This window comes from Manis javanica, chromosome 1 (assembly GCF_040802235.1).
Source record: "Manis javanica isolate MJ-LG chromosome 1, MJ_LKY, whole genome shotgun sequence".
NCBI lineage: Eukaryota > Metazoa > Chordata > Mammalia > Pholidota > Manidae > Manis > Manis javanica.
The window spans coordinates 206,215,419-206,232,006 of record NC_133156.1 but is presented as its reverse complement, the minus strand read 5'-3'; positions in this window follow the sequence as shown (position 1 = coordinate 206,232,006).

The window sequence follows — 16,588 nt, the reverse complement described above, 5'->3', positions numbered from 1 at the left end:
ACTGACATCAAAATAATGGCCCTGTGTCATCAATGAACTCTTAACGTCCCTGCAACAATTCTGTTGAAGAAGAGGCACAGATAATATATTCTTGAAAACTGTCTATACTGAGTGAATGGTTAAAACAAAAGCTTTGTTGTCTACAGGAAAAAGCCATGGTTGTCTGAGAGAAGTTACTTCTGAGGTGCACCAAAGAGGACAACGACAAAGCCCACGTTTTCCAGATTTCAAGGGTTCTGATTGGCAAGACTTGGCTGTTAAAACCCTCATGAGCCCTCTGAACCTGCTTTTATTCCTGGTCCTCTCAGTATGTAAGACAAACAAGAGCAGCTGTGTGGCCCCAGAGACAGGTGTCTGCCTCTCTCCAAAGCCCTCTGTGACGTCACAGTCCCCTCAACACGCCATTTTCCCCCTTTTCTGAGCCTTCCAGGGAAACGGTGGGTAAGTTTGAAAACAGCCACAGGCCAACTGGTCACCATTAGCCAATCTCTCCCTCCTGGAGGAAATCACACTGGCCTGCAACGGAAGTCCTTTTCCAGTTACTACCACCAGACAAATGGCTTTCAAATTACCTCCTAAAAAGTTAGCAGGCCATTTGTCTTTTCAAGTAATGGCACAGAAATACTGTATTACTGCCATCCTATGCCGGCAAAGGGGTTCTGCCCTTCAAGGGGGTGTGTGGGTGGGTGGCCAGGGAAGAGGCCCGTGAGGCAGGAACACCCAAGGTAGGATGGGATTTGATCTGGCAGCTTTTCTACAGCCCATGAGAGCATGCACACTGGCTAGACCTCCAAGAAAGCAAAGCTGAGGTGGCTTTTCCTGGAAGCTTGATCAACAACGAGAACTGGACCTGAGCTTCCAGGATGAGAACAGTGAGTGTTAGGGGCACTGAGGTGGGAGCCAGAAACGTGGGCAGTGGCCGGGACCAGGCCTCGAGCACCAGGCTAGAGTCTGGACTTTATCCTCAAACATGCCACCTCAGGAACCAAGGGCTCTCCAAGGGAGCAGCCAGACGCCCAGCCCAGGGATGAGAGAGCCGCTCTAACTCGGAGCTTCCAGCCTCTCCCTTCACTACCCTTGGGAGATCTTACAAGCCAGTAACTGCGAGCTCTGCCGGGCCAGGCGTTAACTCTGTGACATGTTGTGAATAGGGAAACATTAAAGAAAGAATTCCAGCATTCCTCTCCATGCTCTAAAGCCTTTGTTTACCTTATTAGTTGAGCCCTGTCAGTTCCCCTGTGCGCTGATGGGTCTGGAGGGTGAAGGAAGCTGTCACCGCATGGTTTCCACGCTGACAGTCTGTCTCGCCTGTTTCAGCACACAACCTGCCTCGAGGCACCAAGTCACGCTACATCTTTCAGATTGTGGCCTCCCTGGGGTACGGCGGGACCAGAACCCCCAGTCTGGAGCCCAGAAAGTCACAGAGAGGGGCCTCTGGGTCTGCTGAGAACAAAAAGCTGCCAGGTTTCAGGGATGAAGTTATCATCATCTCACATAGCTGGCCTCGCCTCCCTCCCAGGGAGGAGGTGCTGTTAATGTGTAACTTTCTGCCTTTTGCTTTCTGTAAGGGATCTGAAGTCCCATTCTTTGTGGTAACAGTCACTGATTGTTTAAGATGCACCATATACTAACTTCCTGTCCCTCAAACTGGAGTTACACACTCTTAGATAAGCTCACCATACGATGAATAAGAATGACTTATGTTTACAAGAGTTGATTTCATAAAGAATTTGAGAGAAGCCACTATTTCTATGTTAGAGTAAACATAGATACATTATGAAATAAAAATGCAAAATTTGCATGCATTTTAAAAGGTAACACAGAAGTCCATTTAACTCTTATGGAATGGAGCTAAGCACCTAGACCCCTTGGGTTTATAATTCTCCTTTTCTTTGACATTAGGGATGCTTTGGTGAAAAGTTTAAGAGCCAGCTAACTAACATGACAAGCTACAAAATAGTTCTTAGTATCCAGTTTCCAGCAACTGCATAATATGTCCATGTCTCAAGTTCTTCACTTACATCAATAATAACAATAATATTTATATGTCAGTCTCTATTCTAAGCACTTTATATGGATTATCTTCTTTAATTATGCTACTACTAAACGAAACAAGGACTATTATTATAACAGCTCAAAGAGATTAAGTGATGTGTCTGAGGTCATGCAACTTCAAAGTGGTGGGACCAAGATTTAAATCCATTGAATATGATACCAGACCCTTCTTCTTAGCCATTCATCTACACTGACTACAAAATTAAGGGGTTGGATCAAGTGATCTCAGATGACTCTTGCAGCTATGTACTGCCAGGGATAAAGCACAAGGAACATGATCAAATAAAGAGAAAACCTTTCTTATAAAGACAAATTCAAGATGGCTAGGTCATCTTTAGTTTATTGCCCTCCACGTTTTGGTAGGTGGGAATTTTGAGCTGTTTCACTGTGAAAATCAAATTAGGCAAAATGGAATCCAGGAAGGATTCCTGGAGTGGGCTTGAAGGACAAGGATCCCCAAGGATCTACAAAGCATACACAGTGCTGTGGTAGGACTGAGTTCTGTGGAATGGAAGTGGTTTCTTAGTAGCTGCACCCACCTAGAAAGCAAATGGATGGGACAGCAATCAGGTGATGTGAAAGGAGCAGCATAGTTCAAGAGTGGACCCAAGAGGAAAGCCTGCCTTCCTGTGGGCCCTTAAGGGATTCTGAGCGAAAAGACTCTGAAGGAAGGGACATCTGGTACCGAAACCCCACCTTCCATCCCCACCCAAAAGCTACTTCTTAGCCCAGGATGGTGGCCCTAAGACCCTGCCTTCTGGGACTATTCTTACACAAAGCACAGTACAGACAGGTTTGATCCACTGAATCAAGGGAGGAAGCAGACAACCACACTAGAGGTTGAGGGGAAAAGAAGACGAGAGAAGAGGAACGAACCTCAGTGGGAAGATGTGTTCAGAGGAGAAGAGGCCCCCCCACTCTCATGGGCCATCAGCTGCTGTGGATGCCAGCGGGGACCATGGGTGAATATTTGAAAACATGGTGCTTTTATTAGCATTGATTCAAAGCCTCCCTTCACCCACCTGTGCCTGAATACTCCCCTCCCCCATGAACACCTCCCTGCAGCAGCACAGGACCTCCCAAAATACATAGCTCAAGGTCACGCTCCCAAGGGACCTGGCACCACATGGCTAAGGATGTGATACAGGGGAGATATTCAAAATTTCCAACTAGTGGTATGACTTGAGCACCAACCAATCAGAACAGGGTTTCTCACCAAAGATACTTGCAAGCTGAGTCCCTTCTACCTTTTAGATTTAACCTTCAGTGATGTTCCTCCATGTGGGGCAGGCAGCCCTTTAAGTCACCTGCTGCGGGTTTCCCTGGTTGGCAGAACCAGCTTTTCAGCCCTGAATCCCTCCTCCTATCCCACATGCTTCCCTCAAGTCCTAGATTCTCTGTAGCAAAGGCCACCAAAGCATGTGACCTGCACATCACTCGTTCCAACCTCCAAGTTGTCTCCCGAGCTCTTCCCCCTGGAAAATGTCCTCTCCTCCCCTCACTGGCCGCATCTCCCCTTCCTGAGCTCTGCCTGTGGCTTCTTGACCCCACTAATGTTTCCCTCTCCTTCAACAGTGTTGCTGGCATCTCTTCCAGGACACTTTAGCTTGGACTTGGCATTTGATGTTATGAATTCCACTTGTGACTGTATATTGTCTATAGTGTTCATTTGACAGCTTCATCCTCTAGTTCTGCTACCATCCTCCAGAGGCTGTATGCTCCTGAGGGCAGGGAGCAGACCTCAGGGTCCCTTCAGGGTCCATCCTGCCCAGGGCAGGACTGAGCACTCTGCACATGTTCAAGAACCACCTAGCAAACCAAGCTGACCTATGCCTGGGTACAAGTCCCAGTTATGACTCTGGCAGTCACCTTCCTCTTGGGGCCTCGGTTTCTTCATCTGGAAAATGGGAGGTTAGACTGTGGTTCTCAACCCTGGCATCACATGAGAGTCACCTGGGAACTTAGAAAAAGTCTCAGTAGCCTGGGCCTTCCCCAGGGCTTTTGCTTGAATAATGTTGGGTAGGACTGGACATCAGTTTGTGTCATTTTTTTAAAGCATTCTGGGTGACTCCAATGTGTAGCCAAGACTGAGAACCTCTGAATTAGATTGTCTACATAGTCCTGCACAACTCTCTGATTCCAAGAATTGAACTAATTGGAAGGTATCCAGGTGAGGTCATCCCTGAGAGAGGGTTAGGTGTAAAACGCTTCCTGATTCACAAGCCAGGGAGAGGCCACAGGAGAGGGCTGTAATAATAGCCACTGTCGGAGCTCAAGGCAGGTCCCCTGCTGGGGCTATTGGGTGATACTTACTCCAAAGGACTCTTAGAGGCTGAATGAAGGGATAAGGCCTCCCCCAAATCCACCCACCCCCAACTGCCAAAATATTACGTGCTTTTCAAAGTGTCAAGAGAAGTTCAGGATTGCTGTTGGCAAATTGTGCCAAAATTCTTGCCTGAACATATTGGATTATAAAATATGTGGATATGACAAGCATTATCTGACAGATCGGTGTGCCTCATACTAGGATGATGTTTAGAAGAAAAGACATGTTTTTTCACTGTTGTGGTTTAGAGTTTTTGGTTGTTTTGTGTATTTGCTGAGTGTTTTCATTCTTCCCTCATTCTTGAAATATGGTCCTGACTTTGAGTTGTAACATCAATTAAAAAGTAAGCTAATGAAAAAACTAAAACCACAGGAGTATATTAAATGCCACTTAGGAAAGTTGGTTCCAGCTCCTTTTCAAAACTAGATATTGGACACCAAATCATGCTCAATTAGAGACCTTCATTTTTCCTTGGATATGAAAGTCATTTTGTAACTCTGCCTCATTGTGGGGCTGTATAAATGGGGCATATTCATATTCTTTCTCTCTCTCTCTCTCCCTCCCTCCCTCCCGCTCTCTCTCTCTCTCTGACTTGTTGAAACAAGCATAGTAATTGCATTACCAGATTTCCAGGATTAACTTTTGGTTCAGTAAAAGAGTTCAGTTTGAGCGTGTATCTGTAATTAGAGGTGGTTGAGTAATTAGGTGCACACAGCTCTGACTGTGTCTACAAGGGGACTAGAAGACAGGTCTATTTGTTCTGTTTCATCAAACAATTTAATCAAACAGTGAGTGCCTTGCTCATAAGCCTCACAGAACAAATATTTGCTGATTGATTGATTCATCAAACAACTGGTCAATTCAGTTAAACCAGCTCTTTGCTGTCCAGTAAGCCAAGGAAAGAAAAATAATTGACCTAAATCTCTCACTTTTCCAATGGCTGCTTTGCTGCCTTACAGAAACAACCTCCGGACAGCACGTGGTCAAGGTGTTGAAACCTGCTCCTTTGGTTCCTTTTAACATCCTTCCAAAATAAATAGCATTTAAAAATTAATAGGCTACAAAACGAAGCTCAGTAAGAAAATACACAAAAGACATTCATCACTTTGTCTACCCGAAGGCCCACTTCTCCAGGCAGCCCACTTCCTTGGGCCAGGGTGCCTCCCATCCTTGAGAGGCAATTAAGTCAGTGCATCCCTTGGGCAGAGCAGCCTTGACCCATGGAGGCAGCCTCCCAAATGCCGGGCTAGGAGCAGTCATATCACTGCGTGTTTTGCTGTGAACAAGATGCCAAAATCGAGACACAAAAGGAACACCCTGACCGACGCTGGTGTTGTGCCCACCTCACAGAGAAACCTCTGCTTTCTGTGTCACTCATTAGCAGACTACAATGACTGCCTAGAAGCCTCTTCTGCCCTGCGTGGCCCTGCTCTGTGGGTAGAAATTCCTAGTAGGGAGGGAAGGGTTTCAACACATTTTATTTTCCATTCTGGAGCCACTGACCAGAGATTTGTCTCTGTTGGGCCCAGAAGAAAGAAGTTTGCCCCACAGCAAGGCAAGGCTCCAGCTGTGCACAGAAATGCCTGCCAGGGGCTCTCTGTGGAGAATAAGAAATGGCAAAGAGGCAGTTTTCCATGAGAAGTATTTAAAGTGACATGATGTTAAAGGCCAGGAGTCCAAAAAAGGCAAACAGCCCATCACCTGTGAGCAATCCCCTGAGCCCAGTCACATTTAAGAAAAATCCATCTCACAAATTGCCTAGTGTTTAACTTGAAGTCCATTTGTTAATTTGGTAAACACTGACATGATATTGACAGTCTAACTCTAATCCAGGCAGGAAGGAAGTATCCGGTGTCAGGCAACTTCAGGCCCTTCTCCTGTCCCTCCTCACCTGAGGGTCAGGAGGGGGCAGTGACAAGCAGGTGCAAGGGCAGTGGAGGCAGGGCTCCTTAACCCTTTGCCCGCCAGGACTCTCTCACTTGGCAGTAGGGGGAGGACCTTGCTGACCTCTCCCTTCTCTTAGCAGCTTACTATTTATGAAGTGCTTCTCACATTTCCTGACTAAGTATTCAGGCCGGTCCTATGAGACCAGCTATGATGGTTAATTTTTTTGTGTCAACCTGTCTGGGCCATGGTGCCCAGATGTTTGCTTAAATATTATTCTGGATGTTTCTGTGAATGTGTTTATTGGATGAGATTCACATAAAATCAGTGGACTGTGAGTAAAGTAGATTACCTTCCATACTGTGGGTGGGCCTCATCCATTCAGCCAAAGCCCTTATTAGAACAAAGATTGACCTCTCCTGAGCAAGAAGGAATTGTTCCAGCAGACTGTCTTTGGACATGGACTGCAGCTCTCCCCTGGGTCACCAGCCTGTTGGCCTATTCTACAGCTTTTGGACTTGAACCTCTACAACCATGTGAGCCAATTTCTTAAAATACAGTTGGTTCTATTTTTCTGGAGATCCTCATACCCTAGCAGTGTTATCAACCCCATCTTATGGATGAGGAAACAGCTTCAGTGAGACAGGAACCAAAGTTGGCCCCTGCAGTGTAAACTGCTCACTTGGAGACAGTGTGTTGGGGCCATGTGCTCACTGATGATTTCACCATTTGGAAACATAAAAGCCTAGGGCTGGGGAAGAATTCCAGAGTCAGAGCTTTAGCTACTCTCATCAGACAAGCAAATATCTTGATTGTGTCACTTGTGTTCTTGAAGATTTCTGGCACAGAATCCCACCCCCTCAGCCCTATCACACTTTCTTCTTTCTCCATTGCTGCTTAGAGCTACCTTCTCTCTTTATTCAAATCCATTTTCTTTAGTGCTGTCATCCACACTGGGGGGAAATGCTGATTGTGAAGTTTCTAGTGGGACCCCTTTGTGAACTAAGAAACCATTTTAAATGGCACATAGCTCAATGCTCAGAACACAGCAGATGCAGAGAATAAACAGGTTAAATAATTGTGTTTGCAGTATTCTACAAATGAGACCTGGGTTTTGTAAACTGTAAGGAATTATACTAATGTAAGGTATTGTCATGCTTATCATTTCAGGTTGCAGAACTGGGTGAAGTTGAGAAAACACTCCATTCCTCAAGCATAAGTAGCATATCATAAAAGCGTCAGGTCCAGGGTTGAGACACTCTGCTAAAAATTAGTTTGAGATAATACAGTTTTTAAATTACTTAATATTTAATTTTATTCAAAAAATTTAAACTGTTCCCAAACTTTTATGGTAGTCATTTTTTAAAGGAGACAGTATCCAATCGAGGATCAAGCAGTTTATTTTCCTATTACATCTTTTTAGTCTTTTGATTCTAGAACAGCCTCCTTTTTTTCTTCTTTCTGTGATATTGTTCTTTTACAATCATATTAGTTTTAGGTATACAACACAGTGGTTCAAAAGTTCTCCATATTATTAAATCCCCACCCCCACTCGTACAGTTACTATCTGTTAACATAGGAAGATGTTCTAGAATCATTGGCTATATTCTCCAATCTGTACTACTATCCCCATAACAAAATTATTTTATGATTGAGAATTTTTGTGCCCCTTTAGAGATGATATGGATTTAATGCCCCGAACATAACTAAATAAATTCTGGACCCCTGGTTCAATTACCTCATCCTCTAAACCCTCTCAATTTCTTAGGTTCCCCTTCTTTTATTAAGGGGAACTGTTGTAGTTGCAGAAACAGAAACCAATTCACACTAACTTAAGAATACAAGCATAGGTCTCACAGAACCTGAGTGCAGAGCAGCTGAGCCTAAGGAGGGGGCTGCAGTAAGAAAAAGGATGCTCATCAGGGAATCAGGGGACACTCTTTCTTCCTCTCCGAATGACTTCATCCTTGTCTCTCTGCTAACTCAGTCCCTATAGTGGAAAAAAGCCTCTTTGCTGATCTTAAATTGATATTTCCCCTTTGTTCAAAAGTCTGGCCAAGAATGCAATCTCTTGTTCCTTATTGTTAATTTTCAATATGGAATTCTAATTGTGGCTATAGGATGGAGCTGGGAAAGTCACTCCCAAAACTGTCTACCACACCAGTGTTTCTCAAACCTGCTCTGCATCTAAAACACCTGGAAAGCTTGGGGGAAAAATACACATTCCCCTACACTATAAGCCTACACTAACTAGCTCAGTACCCTTGAACCAGTAGCCTTTAGCTGCCAGCAGCCTTGTCTACTTCTCTAGAATGTTCTAGGAATAGAAAGGACAATCAGTACATTTAGCAGAAGATTTCTCCCTTCCACCCTAGCCAAATGGTTCTATGCAACTGTTTGAAGATCCCTTATTGAGAAACCACTCTAAAATATTTATCAGGTGATGCAGAGTAAGAGATGGGCAATAATAACCTAATGACCCTGTACCAGCTGCCTTTTATCGTGTATCAAGTGCTTCCCCACTCATTAAGTGCTCCCTACCAGCCAGTCACTGAGCCAGGCTGTTAAATAAATATGACCTCTTTTCATCTCACAACAACCCCCTAGGTACACACTTTTTATTCTCATTTGACAGATGAAGAAAGTAAAGTTCAGAGAGGATATGTGACTTGTCCAAGGTCACTTAGCTAGTCAGTGACAGAATCACTTCCTTGTATGTCTGTCTCCCTCAGTTACACCGTCAATTCCATGAGGTCAGGAAAATGTAACTGCTTTTGTGCATCCCAGTGTTCCCAGCACTAAGCATGATGCCTGACACAGAGAAGTTGCTCAATAATGTTTGGGGGTGAATGTAAAATAAATGAATGACCAGGCCACCTGATAGCCTTTTGTGAGGCCATGTATCCTGACCAGAGCTTCCATACCTGCCAGATGGCGCACCTTGGCAGGCCCCTGAGAGGTTACAAATGGAGTAAGATATATCTCAGCCACTGGAGCAATTAGACCCCCTGGCCCAGTAGGTTCCTCTGGCTGGAAGCAGCCTTGTCTGCTTTCCTTAGGATATCCGACAGTTATTCTGATTTTTGCAGGTTGCCAAGTTGTGGTGGATGCCAATCTGGGGCGATCTCTGATTCCCTGACTCAGAAATTAGCATTTAAGTGCAGAAACCTAAGAGCTAACCAGAGACAAGGTCTCTAATATACCTAATAAGGCTTAATTGCTTCTATTTGTAATCTGAAATGACCTGGCTGAAATGATTTGGGAAAGTGGGAAGCACAGCACAGTCTAATTTAAAGAGTAAAAAGATGTACTGTTCATCAAAAACTTGGAAGATGGGCTGCAAGACCCCATCCCAACCCTCTCTAGTTACCCTGAGATATTTAGAAAGTTGTTCTGTATCCACTGTCTTGGAAGAGTCACTGGATAACAGTCCTCATGAGCCAGCAGCCTCCTCCCTTCCAGCTAGAGCAAGGCTCCCTTCCCCTTTGTTTGGATTTAAATCAGACCCTAACGGTGGGGGATGGTGGGTGATTCCTCCCCTGTGGAGATGCTGACAGAGAAGGCCAAGATCGATGCATCTGGCATTCCTCACGTGAAACCCAGAGGCTGCAAGCCTGATGCCAGGACTCTGAAATGCCTTTCCTGCCAGGGGATTATGTTCATTTGCACAGGGTCTGAGACAGAAATTCCAAAGACATGATACTGGAAACCAGAGGCCTATATCATATTAATAATACAGACAGGAAGGCTCCCCCGGCAGCCGGTAGCAAACATATATTAAAGAAAGAAGGGGCCCTGGCCTCAGCCCCAGCCCCAGTCACTCAGCCAGGTCATTTCAGATTACAAATAGAAGCAATTAAGCCTTATTAGGTATATTAGAGACCTTGTCTCTGGTTAGCTCTTAGGTTTCTGCACTTACATGCTAATTTCTGAGTCAAGGAATCAGAGATCTCCCCAGATTAGGCATTCACCACAGCTTGGCAGCCTGCAAAAATCAAGCTGTGTTTAACCTGCACTGGATCCTCCATGCCTGTGTCAGGGTACAGTGGTGAGCAGGAGCCCAAGGCAGTGGAGGGCTTTCATGAGGCACAGGGAGAGTGGCCGCTCTGCATTTAGAGGGCTTGGGTTGGGGCCCTAGCTTGGCTGCTCACTGGCTGGGTGACCACAGGATAGGCCAAACCCACATTTGACCATTTGTAACTTCAGTCTGCCCAGGCATCCCCAGACCTCACCTTCCCCAAAGCCCAATTCCAGTTCCCAAATTCCCATACCCACCACTTCTTCATTCACCCACATCACCCCCCCACACACCTCACATTAACACACACACACACACACACACACACACACACACACACACACACACACACACACACACACACACACACTTGTCAGAGCAGTAGAAAGGCTCACATGAAGGCTGTCCTACACCACATTGTTGGAGAAAACTTAGAGAGGAGCTAACCTGGCGAGTAGGCCCTGGCTGGGCTGGAAGCCAGTCTGAGGAGGGCTGGTGCCTTTGTGAGCAAGATTCATGGTTGGTTATCAAGGGGCGCCTCTGAGAACAAAAGGAACACAGTAATATGAGTGCCTGTCTGAAGATGCAGGACATAACACACTTTCACACCTGCTCTCTTATTTGATACTCATGCAGCCATCAGAGGTGTTCAGGACAGGCATTTGCAGGGCCTTTTATTGGAAGGGAAACTGAGACTTAAAAATTCCATGTTTTATTTAAAACAGCAAATGACAGAACCAGGACAAGGGTCTGGGTCTCTTGATTCCTATTCAAAGTTATTCATTCAAGAAATATTTATTGAGACCCTGTGGTGGTCCTGGTTCTAAGCTTGTGGGCTTCTTCTAACACCTGGTTGCAGAAATCTCCAGGTCGGCCTAACACCCCCCGGGGCTCCGTGCATCGGAGTCTCAGGCTGCACAGTCTCTTGGAAAGGACCCTGGCCAGAGTGGCACATCTTGAGGTTTTGAAAACGTTCCTACGTCTTCTGCCTAAGAAAACAACATTGTCCTGTGGGTGAGTCTTTGCCAAAGAGCTGGGCTGTGGCAGCACTAATAAAGCCTGAGCTCAGGGGCCAAGCAGAATCCTCCAGTTTATTTGATAGTATAAGAGGCTTGTGAGTCTAGGAAATACCTTTGGTTTCACTGTCCCAGTTGAAGACCTTTTCACATTTTAGTTCCTGCTAACTCAGCAAGATGAATGTGGCTTGGGTTAGGGCTGGTGGGGAGGAAGATCCCTCTTGTCCCTAAACCAAGTTCACTGTCATACTAATGCAGTCCCCAATGGGCTCCATCTCACTTCATTCCCACTGCCCTCCCTGCCCCTCCCCCTGGAACTGTTCAGGGATTTGAACAGTGCTGAGACTGTGGAGACCTAAAGTGTGCCCAGGAACAGCTGCCACATGGAGCTCACAGCCCTCTTGGCCTTCTCCCTCCCCCTCAGCATCCTCTCCCTCAAGAACTACTCCCCTTTCAGGAAAGGCCAGAGCCGTGGTAACTGAGCTCAGACACTAGATCGGATGTCCCGGGGGCCCCCACTGTAAACTGCAGGTCACATAATTCAACTTGATCCCTCACTCCATCCTACACTTTATGTGCTTCTGGGGACATGGAGGCTGATGGGGAGAGAGATACGTCCCTGTGATGGGCCTGGGAGATGGGGGATTGCTCTGAAATGGAAAAGGCACTTCAGATCCAAAGAGGAGAGACTGGCTCAAGATCTGCATAGGGGAGAGGAGAGGGTGCTGCTGGTGGGGTGGGGGAGCCCATCATGAGTTCCCCTCTCCTCTTAACTCCATCGGGAAGATTCAGTCCTTCTCTTTGCTTGTGTACCAGGCAACATCAGAACTGTGCTGGGAGGTTTTGGACACCCACCGCCACCCTTTTTCTCATCTATAACATGGAATAGCTTTCTCCTGAGAAAGTGGGATAAAACATCAGTGTGCATTAGCCCTTGGAAGGAAGAATTCTTGAAATAGGCAAGATTATTTTCTGTCCTCATGACTGGGTAACTGCAGAGAAAACGCTTCATTTTATCCACTGGCAGTGGGTGGGAATGATGGTAGGACTTGGTTTTTCAACAAGGCACAAGTGGCAGGTATCTTAGAGGACAGCTGGCCACAGCACCTTCAGCGAGAGGCTCAAACCCTCCCTCCTCTGACTTCCCACTCTGATCCAGCTCCCCAGGAACTCAGGAAACCAGGAACAAAGGGGCAAGTGGGCTGGGCCCTCCTGCCACCCTCTGCTCACAATCTCACAGCTCAGGAACCAGACGGGAGGCCTCGCGCCTCCACTGCAGCACACTCTGGGGAGCCATCTGCCCGTCACACTTGCGTCTGGGCTTTTCATTTGAGCAAAGCTCTCCTCCCAACAGTCGTGGCTGGACAGGCCTGATGGTGAGGCTGCTGTGCAACATTTAGACACATTGCTAAATATTTCCAGCTGCCTGAGGGCCCTGCACCGTATGAGGTGAGACTGAAGGGCAAAGGGCGAGGACAGGCAAAGGGCACTCCCTAAACTTTTTTCTACTATCCTCCATTTGATGAAAGACTTGTCGTTAAACCTTTATCTTCCATAAACATTTAAAATGTGGTTACCTTGATTTCCATGTCTCATTTTCATTTTATTAAAAAAAAATAGGTTCATTGCAGTAAAACATCTGATACTGTAGATATTCTGCAGAAAACAGATGTCTCTCCATGTAATAGATGTCGGCAGGCCTCTTCATGCCCACCAGGCCTCACACTCACACTCACACTCAGACACATGCACACCCTGGTGAAGGGCCAGGCAGGGCCTGTTGCCACCAGGGACACTGAGGCCAGAAAGCTCAAGTCCCTGCAGCCACGGGCTCTTTGAGCCAGAGGTTAGAGAGGTAACAAGACCTGGTACTGCAACTGGGGGAGGTTTCACTGCGCTTGAGTTGTTGCTCTGAACTTTCCCTCCACGGTTCATTGTTCTTGCTCTTGGGCACTTCCTTAGAGCCTCCCCCTGAGGGGGTGAGCAGCTCATGTGGGCATGGTGGCTCTCTCTGCCTCCATGGGGCAGGCGCAGAGCTGGAAACCAAGCAGGCAGAATCCTTCTCAAGGGCACACTGAAGTACCTGGGGACTGTGCCAGGTCAGCCTTCAGCAAAGCTGCTAAGTAGGCCTTTTTTCCATCTTTCCCATCATCTTCCCTTATCACAGCCTTACACTGCAGGAGGCCCTCATGGGGCCAAGGGGCCTGGGGAAAAGCCACAGTTTGTGCTTCCTCCCCCTTGGGCATACTCACAGCCCTGCCAGCTTGATCCCTCAGGCATTGGAGCGGCCTGACTCACTCATTTCCCTGGGAATTTTGCTCTGCAGCTCCTCTGGAGATCCCCCTGGAACTAGCTGGGACACCTAAGGCTTGCTCCCCTCTCAGGGATATGTGTGCTTTTATGGAGGTGCTGAACATTGAAGAGTTATCAGACCCAAAGGAATTAACTCCCTTCTGTTGAATGTCTCAGGTGCTAAGAAAGCTGTTTCTGGGCAAAAAGGGACTCTGCCCTGCTGGAGGCATGCCCAGTCCACAGGGCAGTGCTTCTGAACTAGAACTTACCTGGCATGAGGAGGCCTCGGTTCCCTCTCCACCTGCCTCTCTCTGTCACATGTCCCCAGAACATCATTTCCCCGACTCTGTAGCTCAGGGTCACTTGAGGAAGCTATACTTTCCTCTCTCTGAGCTCCTATAGTTCCTACAAGCTGAAACTCTGAACTGAGGGTTCTATGAAATTATTTCCCTAGATTTATCTTTATTTAGGTCCACCCCACCTCATTCCAAATAGGATCTGTAGAAGCTTACGGAAGTTCATGTAAGATTTATATATATCATATATATTATAACAAATGACTGAGAAACAAGGATAGAAAAATAAGATGAATCCTGGTTGCTAATAAAATCTTTGCTGAGGGAAAATTATAAATTTGGCTCTGGGCCTCCCAGATGCCACAGCTGGGAGGATAATACTGTCAGTTACATAGTGTCACTAAAGTAAAAAACAAACCATTCCTCAGGTAAATCACAGATATTCCTGTGAGACCTTAAAACAATTTCTCACATGAGTTCTGCAACAGAATCTTGAGGTATATAGTAAATCAGTGGTTTTCATCTTGGAAAATAAAAACAAAAAACTGAATAACTTTTTTCAAACTAAAATTTTCAAAGGAGGGAGTCCCCTGGACAGCTTGCTGAGTGCATGGAGCCCAAAGCCCCACAGCAAACGGACTGTTTCAGAATCTGGGGGATGGGAGACAGGGTATGATCTATGGCCCCATGTGATCACATGTCCACACAAGCTTTGGAAACACTGCCATAAGCCAACACCACAACCATCTGGCTAAACTAGACAGTAACACCCATTAGAATGGCAACCCCATCCCTGGGTACGTAGCATTCACTGTAATGTTGGGTCCGGGCTGAGGTCTCTACTGGGAGAATGTCAGGGTAAGCCAGCACTGAGTAAGCTGTTAGGGGCAGGCAGCTTCTTCTTTCCATTAAGCTCAGTATTCATCACAAGATTTGCATTAACCATAAGAACTACGAATGCTATAATGGCAAGAGGCCAAGGGTGATTTACTATCTAATATATAATCACACACACAACACATACTCATACTTGTTAAATAGTGCATATTCCAGAAGTCATTAATTAATGTTTCACCAGCACACTCATCATTGGTGAATACTGATGGTTCAAGGTCAAGGAGCAGTAGCGGCCACCAACTGCAGAGGAAAGTGCTTTCCTGGGAAATGGAATGACAACTCAGGGTTTTGAAACCTCAGTGTCTATATTTGTAAAACGGTGCTAATGTGCCTGCCAAGTTCACTGGGCTATGAGAACAAGAAGCTGGTCCCCCATGAGGTGCCACCCAGGTGCAGGGCATAGTATTTTCTAGGTGCCAACTACTGTGGGGCCTGCCTCAGAAAACACTCATCAGCAGAGTCCTCTGCAGATCTCAAATGCTTTTCTGTCCCTTGGGGTTTCACTTCTCAGGTCTCTGTCTCCCACTAATTCTTATTCCCGTGATAACTTCACCATCAGATTGTACAGCCCACTATCTTCTTCCCTCCAGCCTTACTGGGGAACGTAGGGTGGTCAGACTGTACTGAGGAGTGCGTGCAAATTTCCAGGACTTTTCCCACTAGAGCCCCAAGCTCTGGGGAAAGCTTACTGCTGCCCTATTCATAACAAGGCTCATGCCACCATTACACAACCTTAATACCAGCTTTTATGCAGGCACCTGCGGATGTGTATGCTTATGAGCAATTTGTAATGAAAAAAAGACCAACCTGCAGCAGGCTGGGAGCAGAGGGGCCCAGAGCCCCAAGCAGGACAGGCCCCATCACAGGGGCTGCTCCAGGCTCTGGCCACAAGGCTGCTGCCCAGCCATGTTTAAGGCACTATTTGATCTCCTGTTAAGTCCCACATGGCTTCAATTTCCACGTGTTCTGAAAGAGAATCGAATTAGAGTCACCAGATCTGCCATGTCTTTCATAAGGACATGTTTTTAATCAAGAAGGAGCTGGAAGAGGAAAGGAAACTTGCATTCATGGAAGGCCTACTATGTGCCAGGACCATGCCAAGAGCTTTAATCCTATGCATTATCTCACATAAGCCTCACAATAACCCACTGAGATGGCTATTGTTATTATCCTTCACGTAGATTGCAAAAATAAGCTGTAATACCCTGCACCCTAAACCATAAACAGGTGGAGTCTGGTTCTCCATCTTTTGAACCTGGTGTTGACCATCTTCTTGCTTTGGCCAATGGGACACTAGCTGTAGGGAAAAGGGATATTTTACGGCCAGGATTCTCACCTGATCTTAATATCGCCCACTGAGGTAATACTTAACCTACTTGCATACCCACTGGCAGTGAGCTGTTTACCACCCAAGATTGCTTTAAGAAGAGTCACCCTGAATAAACTGTCAGGCACAGAGGTATCTTCCTGGCAGTCTGGGTGGAGAGGAGACAAACAAGCACCAGGATGTAATATTGGTCGGGATATCTACCAGTCACCACAGAGGCCCGCCCACAGAGCTCCACTTGGTGCAGGAAGCAGAGGGGGAAGCCAGGGAGGCCCAAGATAGGAAGCAGAGAGCTAAGAGAGAAGGGCAGAGGGGAGCACAAGGGAGCAGAGATGGAGCCGCCAGCAGCAGCAGTGCCTGGGGCAGAGGATGGAGTTGGGCTCAGAGACAGGCAGACAGGAGTCGTTGTGAGACTAAACTGTGGTATGAGCCCCTTTTTCCTCCCAACGTTCCATTGTTATTAGTCTCAGCAAATTC